Here is a 25,466-nt window from a genome sequence, read left to right on the forward strand (position 1 = left end):
GGGGTCTGGTGAGCTGATATTCATTTCCACTACAACCCTGTGAGTTCTTGAGAGCTGACCTTCAATACGCTCTTCATCTGCCTCCACTCAGGCCCAGCTGGTAGGCCGCAAGGGGCTTGGCACAGATATGTGTATAAAATAAATATATAGATACACATATATATACAACTGATCCTTGAACAACTCGAGGGTTAAGGGTGCCCACCCTCCCAAGGTTGGAAAATCCACGTTTGACCTAGAGTCGGTCCTCCGTATAGTAGGCTCCTCCATATCTGAGGTTCCCCCACATCCCCAGATTTCAACCACTGTGGATCGTGCAGTACTGGAGGATTTACTACTGAAAAAAATCCACCTCTAAGTGAACTCTCGCAATTCAAACCCACGTGGTTCTAGGGTCAGCTATATTATCGCTATAAAACGAATACGATTCCATATTGCACCTGATGTTTTCAGAGATTTAAATGTTTGGTTTCCAAGGACACCGTGCTCTTCTCTGCAAACCCAGGCTTGTTTCCTCCGGCATCCTTCTCCCTCCTCAGCAGCGAGCACAGCCGGGGAAGGTGCTGGGTTCCCAGGATGCACTTGGATGACACAGTCCTGGGGCAGGATGCGCTGTAGCAAAGACCCCCAGCCTGCTCATTTCACAAATGAGGAAACCAGGTCCTGGGAGGAAAAGAGGCTTGGCCAGCATTATTAGCCTCTAGAAGCTTCCCTCCCAGCCCTTCCTCACTGACAGCACAGAGAGCCTACGCTGTTACAAAGGCCTTCTTAGCAGTTCAAAAAGAAAATCTTGTCAAACCTTTCAGAGCAGGATGGCAGGCTGATAGATCTAGATAACCCACTTTTTTTTTCTTTGCTAAGAAAAATCGAATAATAAGGCTAATTCCCACTGATCCTGTGGAGAGGTGAGGTCTGAGTTTACACTTCAAGGGGTTGGAGCTCAGAGAAAAGATGATGTACCATTAAAATGGGAAGTTTGGCAGATACAAAAAAAAATAAGAAGAAGCAGCACATACTTCAGGGATTTGCAACTACAAGAGACAGGAAAATCGGACTCATTAATGACAAAATGCAGATGCTTTTCTTCTCAAGCTGAAAAAAAAAACCACAGAGTAAATTACACCGGAGCGTGTAAAGAGGGATGTGAGAACCCTCTTAAAAATGTATGAAATCTCAAGGAAAAGATTGATCAATTGGCTCCCTTGGCATTGAAATGTCGCTTAGTTTTTCCTCTCTCTTGCATCAGACAGGTGGTGATTAATAGAATACAACAGACAGCGGAGGAGGTGGTACTTGTAAAATAGGCACAAAGAGGAAATGACAGAGGAGGAACATAATAAGAATTTAAGTCTGAAGGTAAGAGTAAAAGAAAACAGATGAACTATGTTAACACGGAGCCTGTGAAAGGGAGGGAATCAGGCCGTATACGATGACCACAGGGAAAGAGAAGGCCTTCCTGAGCAGTGATGCTGAGAATGAGTAGAGGTTAACAAGAGAATATTGAAGAATAGGGAACAAATATGTTTTAGGCAGGAGGAACTGAATGTTCAAAGGCCCTGTGGCAGAATCTAGTCAGACTGGAAACACTGATGGAGTTATGGAAAGAAGACAGTGTGGAGGGAGCTCAGGAAATATTAGGAATGATGAAAGAAGAGGCTGAAGACCTGGATCTCTGGCTCTAGGGTCTAGATCTGCTAAGTCACTTCAGTCGTGTCCAACTCTGTGCGACTCCATAGATGGCAGCCCACCAGGCTCCGCCATCCCTGGGATTCTCAAGGCAAGAACACTGGAGTGGGTCGCCATTTCCTTCTCCAATGCATGAAAGTGAAAAGTGAAAGTGAAGTCGCTCAGTCGTGTCCGACTCCCAGTGACCCCATGGACTGTAGCCCACCAGGCTCCTCCATCCATAGGATTCTCCAGGCAAGAGTACTGGAGTGGGGTGCCATTGCCTTCTCCAGGGTCTAAATCAGTGCTTCTCAAATTTGGGGATCTCAGGAGTCCTTTACACTTACCATCTATCGAGTTACCATAATAGAAATTAAAACAGACAAATTAAAAAAATATACATTTAAAAATAACAATAGGGGGCTTCCCTGGTGGCTGACAATGCAGGAGACATAGGTTCAATCCCTGGTCCAGGAAGATTCCACATGCCACAGAGCAGCTAAGCCCATGTACCACAGCTACTGAGCCTATGCTCTAGAGCCCAAGAGCCTCAACTAGTGAAGCCCATGAGCCTGGAGCCTGTGCTTTGCAACAAGAGAAGCCATGGCAATGAGAAGGTGCACCTCAGCTAGAGAGTAGCCCCTACTCACTGCAACTAGAGAAAAAACCTGCGCAACACAGCCAGGAGACCCAGCACAGCCAACAAATAAATAAGATTATTAAAAATAACAATAATAAATTCATGACATAAATTAATGTTAATAACATTTTCTGCAAAAAATATTTTTCCCAAAACATCACCAAACATGTAGTGAAAGAGGAACCCTGTGTTAATGAGTCTTTTGCAAACCTCTCCAATGTCTGGCTTTAAGGAAAGACAGTTGGATTCTCCTCTCTGTGTCTGTGTCATCTGCTGTGATATGTCTGGGGTTGAAATACATGAAGGGAATCTGGCATCTACCAAAATCTTGTCAAGTGGTGCTTTCTTAATGGTCAGTTGAAAAAAAAAAAAAAAGCCGGAATCAGATCAATGAACGTTTCAAAGCAGGTTAGGAAAACCTGTTGACCTCTCCGACCCTTCCAGTGGATCTTTTGCTTATGCAGAATTTTATCCCATCATGTGCTGGACATTTGAATACTGGTTTATACAGATCTTCCAATGCTGAGCACTTCCTTATAGGAAACCAGAAAATTGCTTTCATTAATAGCACCACTGATCTCATCAGAGAAAAATCTTTAAACTTTGCAAAGCTGTTAAGCTCATCACGGTGGCAGATACAAATTTCCTAAAATTCTAATTTTTTGTGTAAACATTCTAATTTTATCATTGGCGGCAAATTACTGTTGGTTGGTTTCCTTGAAAAGAGAAACTCACTTCGTTTAGTTTCAAGAAAATGTCTGCCAGATGCCCAAATTGGGATAACCGTAGTTTGCCTGCCAATCGTTCGTTCCATGAAAAAAGAACTTTCCAATCATGCCACGACAAAAGGGGCTAGTTCAGCTTGCAACCCAAACAATCACACACACAGAAGCACTTTAAGCCGACTTGCCATTTTGCCACAGGGAACATTAAAAAGAAGCATACTCAAGGGCTGAGATTTAATTAAATTCATCATCTGTACAGTTTCATCAAGGACTTGCTTAAGTGAACCTGTTTGTGTGTGTGTGTGTGTTTTAACTGTGAACGAGTGCGAGGCAGTGAAGAACACAATAACTACAGATGCCGTTTGGCACCACTGTCCTCAGTGGTGCTAAGGAGCCAGCAGTTTTACTCACCATGGCTTTTACACTTTCGCTGCAAAAGTCAACACGATGAAAGGTAAAGAATGTCTTGGTATTATAATGATGATAACAGTTCCTTCCAAGATACCCCACACGTATCCTGGAAAGATCTCAGAGAACCCTGGCGGTCCAAGCACCTTACTTCCAGAAACACTGGCCTAGATTCGATCACTGGAAGACATTTAAAATGATTTTATCTGTAGCCCATGAGAAAATGAAAAGATACAGGAAGGGTTTTGAAGCAGAAACCTAATCCAGTTAGATTTAGGTTTGGAAAGGGTCACTGGGGCTGAGTGACATGGATGGAGAAAAGGACTGGGTGAAGGGGAAAGAGTTAGCCGAACTACAGAGCACAGTGACCTGGATGGGAATTAAGAACCCTCATAGCTCAGTGAGTAAAGAATCTGCCTGCAGTGCAGGAGACCTGGGTTCAATTCCTGGGTCGGGAAGATCCCCTGGAGAAGAAAATGGCAACCCACTCCAATATTCTTGCCTGGGACATCCCATGGACAGAGGAGCCTGGCAGGCTACAGTCCACGGGGTCACAAGAGTCAGACACGACTTAGTGACTAAACCACCACCACTACCTAGGAGGTGAACTCAAGAGGACTCATTGAGAGCTCCTGAGAAACTCCAAGGTTTCTGGCTTAGGTACCAGGATGAACTGAGAAAAGAGCTTAAAGAAATCAAGCCTGTAATGCACAGAGCACAGTGCCTGGCTCTCAGTAACAGCTGATTGAGAGCCAGCTGCCTAGACCTAGACAGACCACCAAGTCTCCGAAGTCTCCAGGTACACTGACCTCTACTGGCTGTTCCTAGAAAAGCAGTCTCAGGTAGTTACAGTATGATTAGTGACTGGCTGAGAATGAACGGTTCTATGACTACCTACAAGACCTTCTAGAACTAACACCCCCAAAAGATGTCGTTTTCATCATAGGGGACTGGAAAGAAAAAGTAGGAAGTCAAGAGATACCTGGAGTAACAGGCAAGTTTGGCCTTGGAGTACAAAAGGAAGCAGGGCAAAGGCTAACAGAGTTTTGCCAAGAGAACACACAGCTTCCAACAACACAAGAGAAGACTACACATGGACATCACTAGATTGGCAACACCAAAATCAGAATGAATATATTCTTTGCAGCCAAAGATGGAGAAGCTCTATACAGTCAGCAAAAACAAGACTGGGAGCTGACTGTGGCTCAGATCATGAACTCCTTATTACAAATTCAGACTTAAATTGAAGAAAGTAGGGAAAACCACTAGACCATTCAGGTATGACCTAAATCAAATCCCTTATGATTATACAGTGAACGTGACAAATAGATTCAAAGGATTAGATCTGATAGACAGAGTACCTGAAGAACTATGGATAGAGGTTCATGACATTGTACAGGAGGCAGTGATCAAGACCATCCCCCCAAAAAAGAAATGCAAAAAGGCAAAATGGTTGTCTGAGGAGGCCTTTCAAATAGCTGGGAAAAGAGAAGTGAAAGGCAAAGAAGAAAAGGATGCAAAGATCCAAAAAAGGCCAGGAGAGATAAGAATGCCTTCCTCAGCAATCAATGCAAAGAAGTAGAGGAAAACAATAGAATGGGAAAGACTAGAGACCTCTTCAATAAAATTAGATATACCAAGGGAACATTTCATACAAAGATGGGAACAATAAGGGACAGAAATTGTATGGGCCTAACAGAAGCAGGAAATATTAAGAAGACATGGCAAGAATACACAGAAGAACTACACAAAAAAGATCTTTATGACTCAGATAACCACGATGGTGTGATCACTCACCTAGAGCAGACATCCTGGACTACAAAGTCAAGTGGGCCTTAGGAAGCATCACTACAAACAAAGCTAGTAGAGGTGATGGAATTCCAGTTGAGCTATTTCAGATCCTAAAAGATGATGCTGTGGAAGTGCTGCACTCAATATGCCAGCAAATTTGGAAAACTCAGCAGTGGCCACAGGACTGGAAAAGGTCAGTTTTCAATCCAATCCCTAAGAAAGGCAATTGTCAAAGAATGTTTAAACTACCACACAATTGCACTCATCTCACATGCTAGCAAAACAATGCTCAAAAATTTCCAAGCCAGGCTTCAACAGTACATGAACGATGAACTTCCAGATGTCAAGCTGAATTTAGAAAAGGTAGAGGAACCAGAGATCAAATTGTCAACATCCACTGGATCATAGAAAAGCAGAAGAGTTCCAGAAAACCATCTACTTCTGTTTTATTGACTATGCCAAAGCCTTTGACTGTATGGATCACAACAAACTGTGGAAATTTCTGAAAGAGATGGGAATACCAGACCACCTGACCTGCCTCTTGAGAAATCTGTATGCAGGTCAAGAAGCAACAGTTAGAACCAGATATGGAACAACGGCCTAGTTCCAAAGGAACTCCAAAGGAAAGGAGTGCGTCAAGGCTGCATACTGTCACCCTGCTTATTTAACTTCTATGCAGAGTACATCATGTGAAATGCCAGGCTGGAGGAAGCACAAATGGGAATCAAGATTTCCAGGAGAAATATCAATAACCTCAGATATGTAGATGACACCACCCTTATGGCAGAAAGTGAGGAAGAACTAAAGAGCCTCTTGATGAAAGTGAAAGTGGACAGTGAAAAAGTTGACTTAAAACTCAATATTCAGAAAACTAAGATCATGGCATCCGGTCCCATCACTTCATGGCAAATAGATGGGGAAACAATGGAAGCAGTGACAGACTTTATGTTGGGGGGCTCCAAAATCACTGCAGATGGTGACTGCAGCCATGAAATTGAAGGACTCTTGCTTCTTGGAAGAAAAGCTATGACCAACCTAGACAGCATATTAAAAAGCAGAAACATTACTTTGCCAACAAAGGTCTGTCTAGTCAAAGTGATGGTTTTTCCAGTAATCATGTATGGATGTGAGAGTTGGACTATCAAGAAAGCTGAGTGCCGAAGAATTGATGCTTTTGAACTGTGGTGTTGGAGAAGACTGTTGAGTCCCTTGGACTGTAAGGAGATCAAACCAGTCAATCCTAAAGGAAATCAACCCTGAATATTCACTGGAAGGACTGATGCTGAAGCTGAAACTCCAATACTCTGGCCATCTAATGCGAAGAACTGACTCATTTGAAAAGATCCCGTGTTGGGAAAGATTGAAGGCAGGAGGAGAAGGGGATGACAGAGGATAAGATGGTTGGATGGCATCACCGACTCGATGGATATGAGTTTGAACAAGCTTTGGAAGTTGGTGATGGACAGGGAAGCCTGGCGTACTGCAGTCCAGAGGGTCGCAAAGAGTCGGACACCACTGATCGACTGAACTGAACTGAACTGAACTGAGACTGAACCACTTGCCCTCCAAAAGATATCTACACAAAGGGTGGTTTGGTCAGTGCAGTTAGACCTGCCCTGCTCTAGATAAGAGATAAGAGGCTGGAGAAAAGAAAAACACCGAGATGGAACAGGAAAAAGAAAACCTCACATGGGATTTAGAGTAAGGTCTCTCTTACCTAGGACTACCTGTGCAGGTACTGCTCAGCAAGCTGCAAGAATCAAAGCAGCCCAATCATTAAAGCCTCACAGTATAATCCAGACCATTAGTATCAAGTTGGGTTTGGAAACAAAGGAAACAAGATTCCACTTTTCTTCTGCCCTCCGAGGGCCCACAGCTGGGTTTCTAAGCCCCCGCCCAGCTCCAGCACATGCCTGCAAGTAGGGAGTCCCACCGGTCCCAAGTCCTCTGAGACTTGAAGCCAAGCTGCCCTCTCACAGGTCTGACAGGCAGGCCTTGGCTCCCTCTTTCCCTTCCAGAGCAGACTCATTGTAGAAACTTGGAAAATACAGCAAAGCTTGAAGAAAAAATTAAAATTATGTATGACTTTACATGGTCATCATTCTTAGTGTGTTTCCTTCCCATACGTTCTATGCACGTAAGCTATATATTTTTTTTAATGAATTGGCACTATATACAAATAACTTTCAAAATATTTACTACATCATCTTATAGATATTTTAAAATATACTGGTAACACCTAAATATTATTTTTTCAAGTATTATTATTAAATGATACTTGCAATCCTTTCTCTGATATTATTATTAAATGACATTTTCAGGTGTCTCTCCTTTTCAAACACCTTAGGCTGTTTCTCTGGGGTTTCTACATGATTTTGAATTCCATAACAACACCTCTAAATGCCAATAAGAATGTGGGTTTAAACCATCTCAGAGAATGACATTCCCTTCCGTCTGCATGGTTTAAACCCACATTCTTATTGGCATTTAGAGGTGTTGTTATGGAAGGAAACATGTGCTCATGTGCTCCTATAAGATCTGTCAAACAGTAATAATAACCCATCTCATTATGCAACTGTGAGGATCAAGTGGGAAGATGGACACAGATCATGACAACAGCTCTTCGTGACTGGCTCTCACTCTGTGCCAGATGCCGTGCTCTGGATTTTATGGCACCTTCTGATGCGCTCTGTGAAGCAGACAGCTATTACTAGCTCACTTCAGTGGGTGAGGTTAACTGGATGCTTTAACTAACTTGCTGATGGTGACATAGTTAATAATTGCTGGAGCCAGAATTTTAATCCAGATTGATCTGACTCCAAACCCTGGGCTCCTGGATCCCTGCTGTGCAACGAATTCCCAAACAGGGAGCACTAATTGACAGATTCTTGGAGTCCAGGGACTTGCCCTTTCCCCATCCCACTCTACTGGTATGTGAGAGTTGCTTAACAAACGTGAGCCAATGGACGCAGAAGACAGGCGCAGTGTGAAAAGCACATGGAGATGGCTCTCTGTGGAAAAAAAAAAAAGACAAGGCAAACCGCAAGATCCTGAAACAAGTAGGTTTAAAATAATTAAAATTTCAAACAAAGGAAACCAAATCCTAAGGGGAGAAAAATGATTAGGAAAGAAAATAATAGCTTTAAAAAACGAACCAAAGAGATATCTGAGAACAAATCCAAATGAAAAAATAATTTACAATTACCAGTGTTTATCCTAGGTTTGCAAGGATGGTATAAAATAACCCGATAAAAGATGTCTAGCAAAACCAACCACTGACATCATACTCAGTGGTGGAGTGTTAGAGGCATTCCCTTTACAATCAAAGCAAGAAAAGTTCATCCATAATCATTAGAACAAAAAGACTTTAAAGAGAAGCAAAAAATATTAGAATTAGGAATTAGAAGAAATAAAACTACCATTCTTAGCAAACAATAAGACTGAAAAACTCTACTACATAAAATTGAGTAAACTTCTGCTTATTAAAAGGCAAACCCAAGTAAGGTAAAAGGCAAATTACAGCTTGAGTGAGCTTAAGTATAGCCCACATAACCATCAGGGAGTTTTAGTCCCAGCTAAACAAAGCATTTCTACAAATCAGTAAGCAAACAGGAATGGCAAAGAATATGAATAGGTAATGCAAAGAGGAAGCGATCCAAATGGCCAAAAATCTATGATAAGATCATCAATCTCATTAATGATCACAGCGATGCAAATTAAAACAATTTGACACCACTTAATATGTATCAGATTGGCAAGTGTTAATAAGTTTAATAAACAAGTGTTGGCAAGAAGGTTGGAAATGGAAATGCTCCTATAAATAAACTGGGTGGGGGTGTAAGTTAGCACTATCGTTTTGGGAAGGGATCTATCAGTATTTATTCTTTGAATGGATGTTTACTGACTACTTACCAGGCACTGCTTTAGATGCAACGGCTATAGCAGCAAACCAAACGGATAAAGTCTGATGTTAGAAAATGACCCAAACCAAAGCTCCGCTCTTTCCCGCTTCTAGGTAACGATCCCAGAGAAACGCCTGCATGCGTGCAGGGCATTCACGGCAACACTGCTTGTCACGGCAAAGATGAGAGCAACCTGGCTTTTCCTTAGAAAGAGTAAACTAACAAGGAAGGGATAGATAAACTGTGGCTTATTAAATGAAATATTATGTAGCAGCTAAATCATATGGATCCAGCATAGATCCAAATTAATCATACTGGATAAATATCAGAAACATAAGGTTAAACAAAAAGGCTGGTTGCTAAAGGATACAAGTACAATACTACATCACGTATATAAAAATTGACAAGATAAAATAACCACGTGTATATACTGCAGGAAAGTATATACATATACTTAGCGAAAGTTAAAAAAAAAAAAAACCACCAAAAGTGGTTCCTGGGGGCATTGGGGAGGGGGAAGAGAAGGGATGCTATATCTGGAAATGATTTCTTTAAAAAAAAAAGAGAGAGATCTGAAGTAGATAAGACAGCATTGTTCACATCCATAGAACCTCAGAAAAGAGTATGTAAATATGTACTATATTGTTTTCTGAATGCTTAAAATATTTCATAATAATTTTTTTTAGTGTTATAATAGGAAAAAAAAAAAAAAAACAAGACAAATCTCCAGCCCTAGGTCAAGCCCCAAAGAAATCCCTGGTACTCCTGGGCGAACCCCTCTTCCTGCACCAGCCAGCCCAGCCTGTGCGCTGCAGGCCAAGTACCTCACAGACGTGGTGACAGCTTTGAAAAGCAGTTCATCTGTCTGGCCTTGACTTCTGCCCAGCACAAGGAGGAGCAGCAGGCAGAGGGGGGCAGGGAAGAGAGCCTGTGGGGACGAGAGGTGAGTGCATCTCTTGCACCACCTGAAAAGCGAAGGGACGTTCGCTTTCCCTCCTGCAGCCTCCCAAGCAGCCTGGCTTGCCTGCCTTCCTCACCAGGACCTGACAACCCAGCTCATTTTCGTGGTTTTCAACAATGACACGGGTCAAGTATTTAATCCAGTCTCAAAGCACAGCTTACCAGCAAAGAGCTTGTAATAGCTATGTTAGATTTTCTGAGTATGTGTTTGATTGACGGTCATAAATCCTATTTCTAAATTACATGAAACTGCATGCTCATGGGCAACCGGCAGCCTCGTCCCTTGCCCCACCCCCGTCTCTTTCCCTCCCTTCCTTGGAGTTCTACCCATCTGTGATCCATGACCTCCCCCTTCCTGATTTATCCCTCTCCACGTGCCCACTCCTCATCAGCCGTCATAGGAGAGGTTAATGCGTCTCCAAACTGTCCCCAGGGCTCAGTGCCTGGTTCAGACCTCCTCAGCGCTCCCTGGACCACTGCGACATTACCAAACTGGTCCCGGTTAGACTGGCATCCTCCCCCTTTCTCCCTGGTATCCTTCCAGGCCTCCCTCAAATGTCACCTTCTCCGGGGATGCTTGCAGGCTCACCTGGCAGTCACTTTCCCCCTCTGAGCCCTGACAGCAGCTTATCACCACCACTTATCTCGTTGAGTCGATTTCAGTTTCCAGGCTGCCTCCAGTGGCAAACCCTGGGCTGCCTGAGGACCCGGGCCAGGCCTTACTCCTCTCTGGATACCCTGCGTCACCACAAGGTGTGGAGCACCAGCCTCCAAAAATATCTGCTGATCCCTTCTTCTTCTGTTTCATATAAACCGGAAATATAATTTTAATTAGATGACTAACCTCTTAAAATATGATTCACCGTTGAACCCGAAATGTTGGCTAAAGGTAACAGGAAAGCTGGAAGCTCCCCAGAACCCCAATTACAGCAGGAGCAGGCTATATTTGGGAGCCAATTAATCTCACAATGTTGAAAATTAATGCATTTAAGATTCTGACGTTCACACTCACTTCTCCCCATTAAAACATTTTTACTGTGCTGAGCCTGTCATTATCTTACTCGTGTGTTCAGAAGAGCTCTCATGAAAAGGGAACCACAGGATTGCCGATTCAAACCGTGGCTTACTCCTTGCCTTCTAATTGCAGTTAATTTTGAGAAACTTTCAAGTCAAGCCACATCCATGACAAAAATGAGCCCCGGATCCCAGAACGTGCCCTTTGCACTGGCTTATTGAAGAAATGGAGGCGGAAGCTGTTTTTTCCCGCTACTCTCCTCTCTTGCTCTCCACACTCTGCCTGGCAGATCCCATCTCCTGCAATGGCCCCCACTACCCCAATGAGCTGATGGCCAGGAGTGACGATGACAAGGATGATGATAGCCAACATTTACTGAGTGCTGACAGCTGGCAGGCACCCTGCTAATCTCGCATGTGTCTCTGTCTCATGCAATCCTCTCAATCTGTAGCGTAGGTGCTGCACATGCCCCCATTGTAAACACAGAAGAAACTAAGGCTGAGCACCTCGCCTTGGCCACTCAGCTGACTGAGTAGAGTTTGCATGCCTGTGGTCTGGCTTCCCAGCCCGTGTTAAAATGTCTCTTGTCTCACGTCTTCGACAGCCTCTAGACTGGTTTGATCTGCATGTCTCTCACGTAACTTAAAGTCAACCTGTTTCAACTAACGTGATATTGTAAATCAACTATACTCCAGTAAAAATTGAGGGCTTCCCTGGTGGTCCAGTGGTTAAGAATCCACCTTGCGATGCAAGGGACATGGGCTTGATCCCTGGTCTGGGAAGATCCCACATGCGGTGTTTCACAACTATTGAGCCTGAGTTCTAGGGCCCGTGCTCTGCAACAAGAGAAGATACCGCAATGAGGAGCCCACGGACCATGATGAGTTGCTCCTGCTTGCTGCAACTAGAGAAAGCCCTTGGGTAGCAATGAAGACCCAGTGCAACCATAAATAAATAAATCTTTTTGGAAAAATTGAACCAAAAAAAAAAAAAAGTCGACCTGTCCCAAATGTCTTTCCCAGCTTCTTTCCTTCCCCTGAAATCTATTCTCCCAGCTGCATCCCTGACCTAAATTCATCATTTCACTCTCAAGCCTGGCATGAGTGAGTCCTCTACCTTCATACATCAGATCCCAGGGACTCCTCCAGCCTGCTGAGTCGAGCCTGGCAAGGTCTCTATGGTTGATTCCCCTTTCTCTAGCTCCACTGCCAAATGCTATTTCTCATCTGTCAACTGGCCCTGCAGCCTTCGAGCCCTCACTGTCCGGCCCGTCCTGGGGTCTGGCCCTGAAGGGGTATTTGTGTGATACAGATCAGCGCCCCTGTCTTCCCAGGCTCCATGCAGTGGCTCAGGCCGAAATCCCAGAGCATCCTTGACTCCTTGCTCCCTCCCTCCTCCACTGCAGCCAGCAGGAATCCTGTCAACCTTGCCTCTGAACATGCTCCGGCCTTTCCTCTGCTGCTTCCCACCCCCGTTTCCAGATTCATCTCCTGCCAACTTCCCGCTCCTCCCACGTTCCTGGTCTCTGTTGTGCCTGAATGTACTGTGGCTCTCATACTTCCTGCCTCTGCACACATGGCTCCCTCTGCTTGCTGCCTCCCATTCTCTGCCTGACGAGAACACCTCTCCTTCTGCAAGACCCCATCTAGTGCCCCCTCCTTCGAGAAGGTACATCGAGGACCTGCAGCATCTGAACTGTTTATGTTCCCATAGCCTCTCATGCCCGTGCTACAGACCTCAGGATGGATGACAGTAAGCCCTTGGCATTGGCCATCCTGAAGGCCTGGCAAGTAAGGTCGAGTGAGAGGAAATGATAATCCTGCTCACGACTGTGGTTGGGATGAAATGAGACGACATGGGGACCGCACCTCTCCCTGAGGCAGGCATGAATTAACAAGTCATTTAACTAGTGAATGGGCCCAGCTGACCAATGAGCAATTGGTGCATTTCTGCCTAACAGTTAGTAGCACAGTGCTGTGCTCTGCTTAGTCACTCAGTCGTGTCCAACTCTTGGCGACCTCATGGACCGCCAGGCTCCTCTGTCCGTGGGGATTCTCCAGGCAAGAATATTGGAGTGGGTTGCCATGCCTTCCTCCAGGGAGTCTTCCCAGCCCAGGGGTTGAATCCAGGTCTCCTGCACTGCAGGCAGATTCTTTACCAGCTGAGCTTCCAGGGAAGCCCTAGTAGTGCAGTACGTCCCCTACATACGAACCTCCAGGTTATGAACTTTCAAAGATGTAGATGTGCATTCATGTCAGGCGTGAGTGAAATTGCAGCTTGCCCTTCATCTCCTATTGCTGACGATCCTTCAGCTTTACCATCTCCCGCCTCCTCTCCCTCCTCCAGTCAGTAACACTTCTTGCCTGTTCATTAGATGCCAGTCCCTGTATGCCAACTGTTGTACTGGACTACTTACTGTACTTTGCAAGGTGCTATACTGTAAAATTTAAAATGCTTTATTTTTTGTGTTTTGTGTGTGTGTGTGTGAAAAGTATTCTAAACCTATTACAGTACAGTACTACACAGCCAGTTGTGTTAGTTGGGTACCTAGGCTATCTTATTGGGCTTACAAACTCACTCTCAGAACAGAACTCGTTTGTATGGAGGGGGCTTCAGTTCAGTTCAGTTGCTCAGTCGTGTCCAACTCTTTGCGACCCCATGGACCGCAGCACGCCAGGCCTCCCTACCAACTCCCGGAGTTTACTCAAACTCATATCTGTCAAGTCTGTGATGCCATCCAACCATCTCATCCTCTGTCATCCTTTTCTCCTCGCACCTTCAATCTTTCCCAGCATTAAGGTCTTTTCCAGTGAGTCAGCTATTCCCATCAGGTGGCCACAATATTGGAGTTTCAGCTTCAACATCATTCCTTCCAATGAATATTCAGGACTGATCTCCTTTAGAATGGACTGGTTGGATCTCCTTGCTGTCCAAGGGACTCTCAAGAGTCTTCTCCAACACCACAGTTAAAAAGCATCAATTCTTCAGCGCTCAGCTTTCTTTATAGTCCAACTCTCACATCCATTCATAACTAATGGAAAAGCCATAGCTTTGATTAGATGGACCTTTGTTGACAAAGTAATGTCTCTGCTTTTTAATATGCTATCTAGGTTGATCATAACTTTCCTTCCAAGGAGTAAGCGTCTTTTAATTTCATGGCTGCAGTCACCATCTGCAGTGATTTTGGAGCCCCCCAAAATAAAGTCTGACACTGTTTCCACTGTTTCCCCATCTATTTGCCATGAAGTGATAGGATCGGATGCCATGATCTTCGTTTTTTGAATGTTGAGCTTTAAGCCAACTTTTTCACTCTCCTCTTTCACTTTCATCAAGAGGCTCTTTAGTTCTTCACTTTCTGCCAAAAGGGTGGTGTCATCTGCATATCTGAGGTTATTGATATTTCTCCCATCATTCTTGATTCCAGCTTGTGCTTCAGCCAGCCCAGCATTTCACATGATGTACTCTGCATAGAAGTTAAATAAGCAGGGTGACAATATACAGCCTTGACGTACTCCTTTTCCTATTTGGAACCAGTCTGTTGTTCCATGTCCAGTTCTAACTGTTGCTTCCTGACCTGCATACAGATTTCTCAAGAGGCAGGTCAGGTGGTCTGGTATTCCCATCTCTTTCACAATTTTCCACAGTTTGTTGTGGTCCACACAAAGGCTTTGGCATAGTCAATAAAGCAGAAATAGATGTTTTTCTGGAACTCTCTCGCTTTTTCCATGATCCAGCAGACGTTGGCAATTTGATCTCTGGTTCCTCTGCCTTTTCTAAAACCAGCTTGAACATCTGGAAGTTCACAGTTTACGTGTTACTGAAGCCTGGCTTGGAGAATTTTGAGCATTACTTTACTAGCGTGTGAGATGAGTGCAACTGTGTGGTAGTTTGAGCATTCTTTGGCATTGCCTTTCTTAGGGATTGGAATGAAAACTAATCTTTCCCAGTCCTGTGGCCACTACTGAGTTTTCCAATTTGCTGGCATATTGAGTGCAGCACTTTCACAGCATCATCTTTCAGGATCTGAAATAGCTCAACTGGAATTCCATCGCCTCCACTAGCTTTGTTCATAGTGATGCTTCCTAAGGCCCATGTGACAACTGAGACTAAGCACAGCAACAGCTCATAGGCTCTTCCGTCCTATGGAGAGCCTTGGCTGGAATTATCTCAGCCAAGAATACTGGAGTGGGTTGCCATTTCCTCCTCCAGGGAATCCTCCCGACCCAGGGATCATACTTGTGTCTCCTTTTGCTTCAACCTTGGCAGGTGGATTCCTTACCACAGAGCCAGCAGGGAAGCCCAAAAGATAACTTCAGAGATCAGTTGCTCAGTCATGTCTGACTCTTTGCAACCCCGTGGACTGCAGCACGCCAGGCCTCCCTGTCCATCACCAACTCCCGGAATTTACTCAAACTCATGTCCATTGAGTCGGTGATGCCATCCAGCCATCTCATCCTCTGTCATCCCCTTCTCCTCCTGCCCCCAATCCCTCCCAGCATCAGAGTCTTTTCAAATGAGTCAGTTCTTTGCATCAGATGGCCAAAGTATTGGAGTTTCAGCTTCAGCATCAGTCCTTCCAATGAGTATTTAGGACTGATCTCCTTTAGGAAGGACTGGTTGGATCTCTTTGCAGTCCAAGGGACTCTCAAGAGGCTTCTCCAACACTTACACCTCAGTAAAATGACAAATGGCTACATCTCACAGATCTCCATATTGCCCCAAAATACTCAAACTTGTACATGTTAAACCCCCAAATGCCCAGAAACTAAATTTGTATTCATTTGTTGAAATGCCTGTCTCCCCCTCGCAAAGAGAGCACCTCAGAGAAGGGCCACTTCTCTTTGTGCCCATTGCCATCCCACGACCATGCTCACTGGCACCACAGCATTTTTTTTCCTACTTCTCCTAGGTTTGTTTACTGAATGTCTGCCCCTCCTTTGGAAAGTGGGCTCCATGAGAGGGGACCTCACGGGGCTGCTTCACGGCTCGATCCCTCCCCCTAAAACAGTATCCGGCACACAAAAGGTGTTCAAAAAATGTTGGTTGAATAAATGAAAAAAGTGATTCTACAGGCCCGCCCATCTCTTTTTTTCATGTCTGATCAAGGAATACAAATCTATCCTCATATTATAAAAATGTAAACAGCTAAGAGTGAGAGAGTTTTTATTTAAAAAATCAAGTTAATATGATGTTTTTGAAATTCCAAATCAAAAGTGACTCTATGAAATTACCATTTTCCTGGAAGGAGGAACAAACTCTGACCAAATTAATGAAATGATGAATATAGCCTAGGAAGGCTGGTTACACCATGAATAATCATAGAAGAACTAAACTCTTGCCTGTGGGGTAGTTTTAGAATTTGGAACTTCAATGCCGTAGTAGGGAAATATTGAATTTGTTCCTGTAAGTGAACCCAAATGGAATGACAATAGTCTGGGGAAATATTAGTGGTATTTAATCTACCTCTGTACTATATTTTTAAGTTACATTTAAAAATTATTTTCATTATTTTCCAGATGCTATTGGACTAAAATACAAATTCCTACGTCATAAAAGATGGTCAGTGAAACACAGGCAAGTGGATAGCAACAATACAGAAAAGAGGTTATAGCATAGAACATGGCCAAGGGCCCAGCCTAGGGCTGAGCTTGACCGGTTCTGGCTGCATGTCCTGGGGTGGTGACTCAGCTCTCAGAGACGAGAATTTCCTCTTCTGGGAAAACAGTCTGCAAAGGTCCTATGAGAATTCAACAAGACAATAATATTTGCAGAGCACCCAGTTCCGCCCCTGTGCCATAAATAGTTATAGTAACACATAACAGTAACAATGACAACAATCTGACAAGGATCTCAGAAAAATGTGGCAGCAGCAAAGAACCGGATATGCTTTTGCTCAGGGTGGGGGGAAAAAAAAATTACCATCAGGGTTTCCTCATGGAAAAACTAGCAATTTTAGCAGCCCAATCTGGAGGCCTGTGGTTTAACAAGCAACTAATTAGAAACTGTTGCTCTCTGAGCTCTGAGTGACACCTGCTTTTCCAAGTGCGCACACAGACGGAAGTCAAGGGCAAGGGCACTCATTGGCAATGCCCCCTCTGGAAAATGCAGCTGAAAACAAACCCCAGATGATCTCTTTTTAATAAAATCTTCCCTGAAAGATACTCGGGTTAATAATAGGAACTAAGGAGGTCTTCTGAGGTCCCATCAGTTAATTCCACACTGCATCAGACCAGCCCTGCCAGTTCACGCTGTGATAATGAAAATGATGAAAGCCATAATAATAAGTAAAGGTAAATTATGCAAATGGAGGAAGAGCAGGAACACAAAATGGAGGGGTGGGGGAGGGAGGGGGATTGCTCTGAAGGATGAATGATTTCAGCTGATCTAACAGACCAATCACAGATGAGCCTTATCACAGCAGTGCTGTCCCTTCCCTGACGTGTCTCCAGGGTCCTCCCCTCTGCCCACAAGGCAAACGAAAACCTCCTTGGCCTGGCATTCAAGGCCGTTTATAATTCAACCACTGCCAACCATTCTACTGTATCCCCTCTGCCTCCTGCATATCCCACCTCCTCCATCCCTATATCAAACTATTCACAGTTTTCCCAAACTCACCCTAGGTATAATGTTTTCATTTAGGATAATATTGGAGAGGCAAATTACTTTAAAAGTCAAGATCTAAGTCCTTTAAAGCAACAATCCCCAACCTTTTTTCGCACCAGAGACCAGTTTTTTATGGAAGACAGTTTTTCCAAGGACCAGGGTGGGGGTGGGGGTGCGGGGGCAGATGGTCTGGGGACGACTGGAGCAGACGACAATTACTGTGCACTTTATTTCTATTACTGTCATATCAGTTCCACTTCAGATCATCAGCCGTTAGATCCTGGGGACTGGGGATCTCCGCTTTAAAGAAAGCAGTCCACAATTAATACCACAGTGAGCAAGTCCTGTCATGGGGATTGATCTCCCTGTGGAATTTTTAGAAATTACAACATTCCACTTATTGCCTCCCCCAGACATTCTGGTTTAACTGGTCTGAGATGGAGCCCAGGCACATATAAGTTCACCAGCTCAGCTTGAGAACCGCTGTTTCAAGTATTGTCCCAACTGCCCACGCACAAGCTGTGGTCATCATGTCACTGGCTTGGCCCCCAGAGCACTGAAGTTTGGGACCCATGACTTAGGTCACCTTGTTGAGTCCTCACCATCACCGTGGATTAGTCATTTTTACCATGGTTCATATGAAGAAACCCCAGTTCAGTAGCCAGTCCTGGGTAACCCAGCTCTCAAGGCGGGGAAAAATAACAGGACGAAAGCCCAGCAATCCCAGGGCTGAAGTTCAGGTCTGAAGCATAGCAGCTGCACACTGCCCCCTTGTGGTGGGGAGCTCGGATCTCAGGCATTTTCCAAACTGGTTGTCACAAACCATCGACAGCTTGAAATGGCAGCAGGAATAAATTTACACCACGGAAATGGGCAAACACTAACAATGAGAGTTTTGTTCTGTTCTGGTTTTTGAGAACCAGTTCACAGAACCCCTCTTAACTCCAAGATACCAAAAAGAAAAAAAAAAGGGGAGGCGGGGGAAAGGTCAAATTATGTTTTGTTTTGTTTTTAATTTCATGAAGCAGGCATTTTGGAAAGACAAATTCCAAACAATTAAAATTGAAAAAGTTTTTTAGTTTAAAGAAATAAGTCTCGAGTATCTGAAAGGCACATATCTGGAATTTTTAATCTGACACCACCTGGGTATCAATGCTTTATACATGCTTCTATTTGCTAGGTGCCCCAGACTCAGAGTCAGTGAAAAGGAAAATATAAGTGGAACGAGTTATCTGGAGGTGCTCCCTGCCTCCGCCAGCGGGGGCACAATGCAGAAACATCCTCTGAAACGACCCATCCCTCCGGCAGCCCTGCCTCTGCCTCTGCCTCAGCCACGGGATGTGCAGACTTCCAATACTGGAACACTAGAGAGGAGCCTCTGAGTAAGGGATAACAGGAGGGCCCAACAGGAGTTACCTGCTCCCTGTGGTCTCTTACCACCTCAGCCGAGTCCAGCTGCACATGCTCCCCACCGTTTAAGACCCAAGTTGTTTTCCCCTCACAGCGTGTTCTTGTAATAAGAACAGCTCAATAGCCATAAAGCCTCGTTGTGCTGGTATGATGCTTCTAGAGGATAAAGGAGAGTGTAAACTGAAAAAGAATAAGGCAGGCTCCTGCTTACTGAGTGCCTATGTTTACAGCCAGGCGCTGAGGTAGTCCCTTTCATATAGGGTACTCGAACTGATGTTTATGGAACGATTATTGCGTATCAAGTCCTGTTCCACGTGATTATCTTATTTAGTCCTTAGGTATTGAAAAGTGTAGAAAGACAGGTCGATAATGAGTAGATAGATATATACACACACACAGATACAGTAAACATATAAACTCAGACGGACCTCTGCCTGCTATTGCATGACTCACAGGCTAATGGTTTTACATTCTTTAATGGTTGAAAAAAAACCTTAAGAATAATATCTCATGACATTTAAAAATTATATATAATTTTGGAAATTCCCTGGTGGTCCAGTGGTTAGGACTCTGTGCTCTCACTGCCGAGGGCCTGGGTTCAATCCCTGGTCAGGAAACTAAGATTCCACAAGCCATTCAGTGCAGTCAAAAGCAAAATAATATAATATATAATTCAAGTTTGTGTCCCTAAATAAGGTTTTATTTGAACATTAAAAAAAAAAAAAAGAAAAAGATTTGTGAATTGAACCAACGTTAAGTTCCTGTTTTTGACATGTATAGTTACATGAATTGGTCCCAGTGGAACATTTGGTACACAGGACCTCTCTGTAGTAGTATTTGTGCAACTTCCGGGTGGGCTTCCCAGGTGGCACTACTGGTAAAGAACCCGCCTGCAGATGCAGGAGACCCAAGTGACTCGGGTTGGTCCCTGGGTCAGGAAGATCTCCTGGAGGAGGGCATGGCCACCCATTCTAGTATTCTTGTCTGGAGAATCCCATGGACTCAGGAGCCTGGCGGGCTACAGTCCATAGGGCTGCAAAGAGTCAGACATGACTGAATCGACTTAGCATGCATGCCTTCCTGTAAGTCTATAACTTTTCTAAAATAAAAAGTTTAAAAAAATTTAAATCATGAAGTATAGTATATTAAGCTCACTGAATCCTCTCAATTACCCAATGAAGTAGCTACAATTACCCCCCATTTTACAGATGAGAAAATTTGAGGCCGAGATAGCTGTAGACTCTTTCTTAAGGTAGCTCATCTGGAACGAGGCAGTGGCAGAACTAGAGTAATGATTCTGGGGCAGCTGTCTGTACAGGCACACTTCACATTATTGCCTTTCACAGACACTGTGTTTTTCCCAAGTTGAACTTTTCTAGCAACCCTGCAAGGAGCAAGTCTATCAACACCATTTGTCCAACAGCATTTGCTCACCTCGAATCTCTGTGTTACATTTTGTTAATTCTCGAAATAGTTCAAACTTTTTCATTATGATCGTATTTGTTGTGATGACCTGTGATCAGTGATCTTGGATGTTACTACTCCAGCTCCCTAAAGGCTCAGGTGATGGTTAGATTTTTTTCAGCAACAACGAATTTTTTTTTTTAACTAAGCTCTATGCATTGTTTTTAAAGACATAACGCTATTGCACACTTAATAGACTACAGTATAACGTAAAGGTAACTTTTCTATGCCCTGGGAAACCAAAACATTCATGTGACTCACTTTATTGCTATATGCACTTTATTTCAGTGATCTGGAACCAAACCTACAATATCTCCAAGGTCTGCCTATACTGAGAAAAGGAAATACTTCTTTTCTCTCTCCCGTCATTGACTTAAACTCCCATCTTCACTTACTTAACGTTTGTCCCCAAATTGTGTACCTCGATATTACACTCATGGAGAAAATGGTTTTATGTACATTTCTGTAGTTTGGCAAGTTATAGTAATTACACACGGTAGCAACTGACCATGTCTGAGAACCCGAGCACTCACTTTGTTGCTGGTGATGCTATGGCATTCTCTGAACCCTACCATTGCTTGGCACTGGACTAAACAAGCATTTAACAGTGATCCTCACAGTAACTATATATGAAGTAGGTATGGTCCTGATATGGACAGATATGGAAACTGAGGTTTTGAGGGCAACTTGCCCAAAGTCATCAAGCCAGGAAGAGGCAGAACCACTGGTCCCCACAGAGATGCTCAGGATCGCAGAATCCACAGCCCTGACTCTAACTGCCAAGTGGTGGGGCTGTTGCATCCATTCCTGAGTGGGTGATGCTGCAGGGTCACCCAGGACCCAGTGCAGCACTGCTTTCTGAGCACCCCCTCCACCCCGCTGTCTGCAGGAGGTTAATGCAGACACGGAGTGGTACAGGAGCAGGAATGGGATCTAAAAATGCAAGCTGAGGACTGACTCTCTGGGTCCAAATAGACATGCCGTAGTCCCAAGGTGAAACATTTCTCACCAAGACTGTAGCTGCCCCAGAAATGCAAACTCTCACAGATGAGAGTGACCCACAGGCCAGTGCGGCCAACTTCCCATCCAATGCCACCATCACCATTACAATCCTGAGTCTGATTCTCTGTCTTCTGGGGCCATCTCACAAGACTGTGCTTAGAATTAATTGAGATCGATAGCCAGTAGTTAATGTATTTAATCTCTCCTTCACTCACTTATTCACTCGACACATTGTTAAGTTGGAGCCTACCATGTACTAAGCTTTACAGATGGGATGCAAATTCAAGTTTAAGGGCCAGTTTTAGGCAGAAAATCATTGGCTCATTAATCAATTCAATCAACACACATTTCATCATTAGGAGACGAGTAGGACACGCTCACCAGTAACTGCAGTGAAACCACAATGAGCATAATTAACATTTTGCAAGATGTTTCCCGGTTCATAAGGCACCTTCACACTTGTCATCGGATCGCCGCATGAAAAGGAGATTCAGATGAGGCAAGGGACCTGCCTGGGGTCACACAGCAAGTGCACAAGTTTGATTCCACTCTGGGTCTCCGCCACCAAAGCCTAGACTCTCTCCTCTACCTCCTCCCTGACCTGGCTCTGCATGGGCCCTTCTGTGACAGACAGCAGGATCCCGAGCAGCCCTGCTCCACTTTAGAGAACCCTGATTATTAGAAAGCTTTTGATGAGACGTGTCCAAAGTCTGCCCCCTGGTATATTCTGTTAGTCTTAACTCTTCCCCCTGGAGCCCTATGGAATAAATGTGGCTCCCCCCGAATGAGGGTTTCCCAGGTGGCACTAGAGGTAAAGAACCTGACTGCCAATGGCAAGACACATAAGAGACAGGGGTTTGATCCCTGGGTTGGGAAGATCCCCTGGAGGAGGGCACAGCAACCCACTCCAGTATTCTTGCCTGAAGAATCCCATGGACAAGAGGAGCCTGGTGGGCTACGGTCCAAAGTGTTGCAAAGAGTTGGACACGACTGAAGTGACTTAGCATGCACGCACGCCCCTGAAAGGACTTCCCACAGGTGGGGATGGTCACTAGTCTTCCCCAAGCCTGCTGTGCCCCAGGCTGGATGGCCCAGGCCTTCAGTCCTTCCTGGTCTGACAGAGCTACAAATCCTTCTCCAGCCCATTCTCCACTTTTCCCATCTGGTCAGCCTCTTCTCAGCCTGTGCCCTGTGATGCTGCTCTCACCGAGCAATACAGGAATCATCGTAAGTGTCCTTCCTGCCCACCGGGAGCTCCCAAGGCCCCGAACTGCTCAGTACTGATAACCACATCACGGCTGCCCTCCCTGAGGGTCCAGGAGCACCAGCCATTGTGGCCCACAACCCTCAGCCACATGAGATGGATTCTATTGTTTCATTTCCACCCTGGGCCTGGCAAAGGGTAGCAGCTCATACATTTTTTTCATAACTGAACACAACTCCAGTGATTCACCCTCACACCTGGGGCCAGAGCACATGCTTTCTTCACTGCAGCAGACGGCAAGGGGCTGCCCTGAGGACAGAGTGCGGGACTCAGGCCCTCCAGACGGCTCACTCCCTGCAGCGATGCTCCCGTGCTCCCGGCTCCACGCAGGAAACAAATGCTATTTAAAAAACTAAGTAAAACCAAAAATGAGGCTGCTTTTGACCTTAGCAATAATGAAAAGTGAAAGTATTAGTCCCTCAGTTGTGTCTGAATCCTTGCAACCCCATGGACTGTAGTTCACCAGGCTCCTCTGTCTGTGGAATTTTCCAGGCAAGAATACTGGAGTGGTTAGTCCTTCCCGTCTCCAGATCTTAGCAATAACAGTTGTCAGGAAAATGTTCCTGCCTGGTATTGGTGACACAGAAGCGGCAAGGGTCCCTCCAAAGCTTCCTTCCAGGTTTCAGGTTGTCACCAAAGCTCCCGATGAAGAGACCACGGGCTCTGGAATGAATCAAACCTTTCCAGTCCTGACTCTGCTCAAGTCAGTGGGCAAATATGATACCAGTAAAGTGCAGAACTGTAGAGCTGGAGAAGACTCTTGAGAGTCCCTTGGGCTGCAGGGAGATTAAACCAGTCCATCCTAAAGGAAATCAGTCCTGAATATTCATTGGAAGGACTGATGCTGTAGCTGAAGCTCCAAACCTTTGGCCACCTGATGAGAAGAACTGACTCATTAGAAAATAAAAGACCCTGATGCTGGGAAAGACTGAGGGCAGGAGGAGAAGGGGACGACAGAGGATGAGCTGGTTAGATGACATCACCAACTCAATGGACAAGAGTTTGAGCAAACCCCGAGAGATGGTGAAGGACAGGGAAGCCTGATGTGCTGCAGTCCATGGGGTCGCAAAGAGTCGGATGTGACTTAGTGACTGAACAACAATGATAACAAAGTGCGGATAATAAAAACCATACATAGCCAAAATTAGACAAAAAAAGAAGCTGGCCACGCAACACTGAATAAATGTGGTGTGGAGGATGATGACAGAGAAGGATGAAGAGGAGGCAGAGCGAAGCTAGAACAGACCCCTTGACCCCCACCCTGGTTTTCTCCTGAGGGAACTTCAAGGGCTCAAGTCAAAGGGAGCTGTCCCTTGAAGCCTGGTGGTGGAATATGGGCTTGAGAACACTCCAGGCCTATGTCCAATTCCCACTAATGATTTTTCAGCAAAAATTAAATGGAGTGAATACTTTCTAATGACTGCTACAGAATTACATGACAGCTTCCAGAAGAATCTACAAAAATAGCTGAAATCAGAGGACTGGTCATTCGGCTGCATGGGAGCGTCTCGTTAATTCAATTTCTTCTTTCTTTCTGGTGTGTGGATTCTGCTTCGTATTAAGAGTTGATAGAAAAGAGACACGTAGCAAGCCACCCAGTACTGAGCCTATTTCAATCAGCCTACATCGGGAGGTACAAACAGTATTGTATAGCAAGTGGAATTCAATATTATACTAATAACACCACCATCAATGATAATACTTCTTTATATGAAAGTGAAAGTGAAGTCGCTCAGTCGTGTCTGACTCTTTGCGACCCCGTGGACTGTAGCCCACCAGGCTCCTCCGTCCATGGGATTCTCCAGGCAAGAATACTGGAGTGGGCTGCCATTTCCTTCTCCAGGGGATCTTTCCAACCCAGGGATCGAACCCAGGTCTCCTGCATTGCCGGCAGACACTTTAACCTCTGAGCCACCAGGGTAAACTGTATAATTTACAGAGCATGTTTATATACATCTTCTCTTTTGACTTTCTACTCTTTATTGAGTACTTATCATGTGACTTACATTCTAATGGATTACCCCGCTTACCTTGCACAATGACCTTTATTATCACTCCTGTTTTACAGGTGAGGTTTAGCAAGGTGGAGGAATTCATCTAGGATCACACACAGCCTGTGAAAGGAGGCTGGCATTGGAAACCTGGGTCTATTGGCCTCCGAAGCCTATTCTTTTAATCCCTGCTACTCTGCTTCCTGTGAGGTAAATGTGACTGGGGAAGGAGGGGAACCTGGGGAGGCACTTTTCCTCCCACCCACTCTCCGTGTGACAGGAGTGACTTCAGATAACATCTCTGGACTCTGCCCCACCCCTGCTCTACTCCGCTGAGGAAATGAAATGCCTTTTGGATTGGTGGATTTGGAAGAAGAAATTGGATGAAACTAGCTCAGTCCCTTCTCCCTTCCTCCTGGGAGCACAGGTTCTGCTGCTCATCAGGGAGCTGGACCTGGTTCCCCAGTTCTGCCTGGGGATGGAGGGATAGCTGTCTGCGTGAGTCTCACTCTGGATCTGACATCAGGGGGCTCATTTGCCCATGGACGTAAGACACACTCTCAACATCACCTCTTCCTTGATGGAGGTGATGTTTTAGTCCTTATCTTCTTTAGTCCTTTGTCTTA

At 44.8% G+C, this 25,466-nt stretch overlaps 1 protein-coding gene and 1 non-coding gene across 5 annotated transcripts in view; one reads left to right on the forward strand and one right to left on the reverse strand.

Moving 5' to 3' along the window:
- The window catches only part of TTLL11 (tubulin tyrosine ligase like 11), a 269,684-nt gene that overhangs the window by 106,921 nt on the left and 137,297 nt on the right, over positions 1-25,466 (reverse strand). The window lies entirely within an intron of this gene.
- On the forward strand, positions 19,664-19,736 carry TRNAE-CUC (transfer RNA glutamic acid (anticodon CUC)). The gene has a single exon. It is a non-coding gene; the product is annotated as a tRNA-Glu (tRNA).

Source organism: Bos taurus, chromosome 11, assembly GCF_002263795.3.
Source record: "Bos taurus isolate L1 Dominette 01449 registration number 42190680 breed Hereford chromosome 11, ARS-UCD2.0, whole genome shotgun sequence".
NCBI lineage: Eukaryota > Metazoa > Chordata > Mammalia > Artiodactyla > Bovidae > Bos > Bos taurus.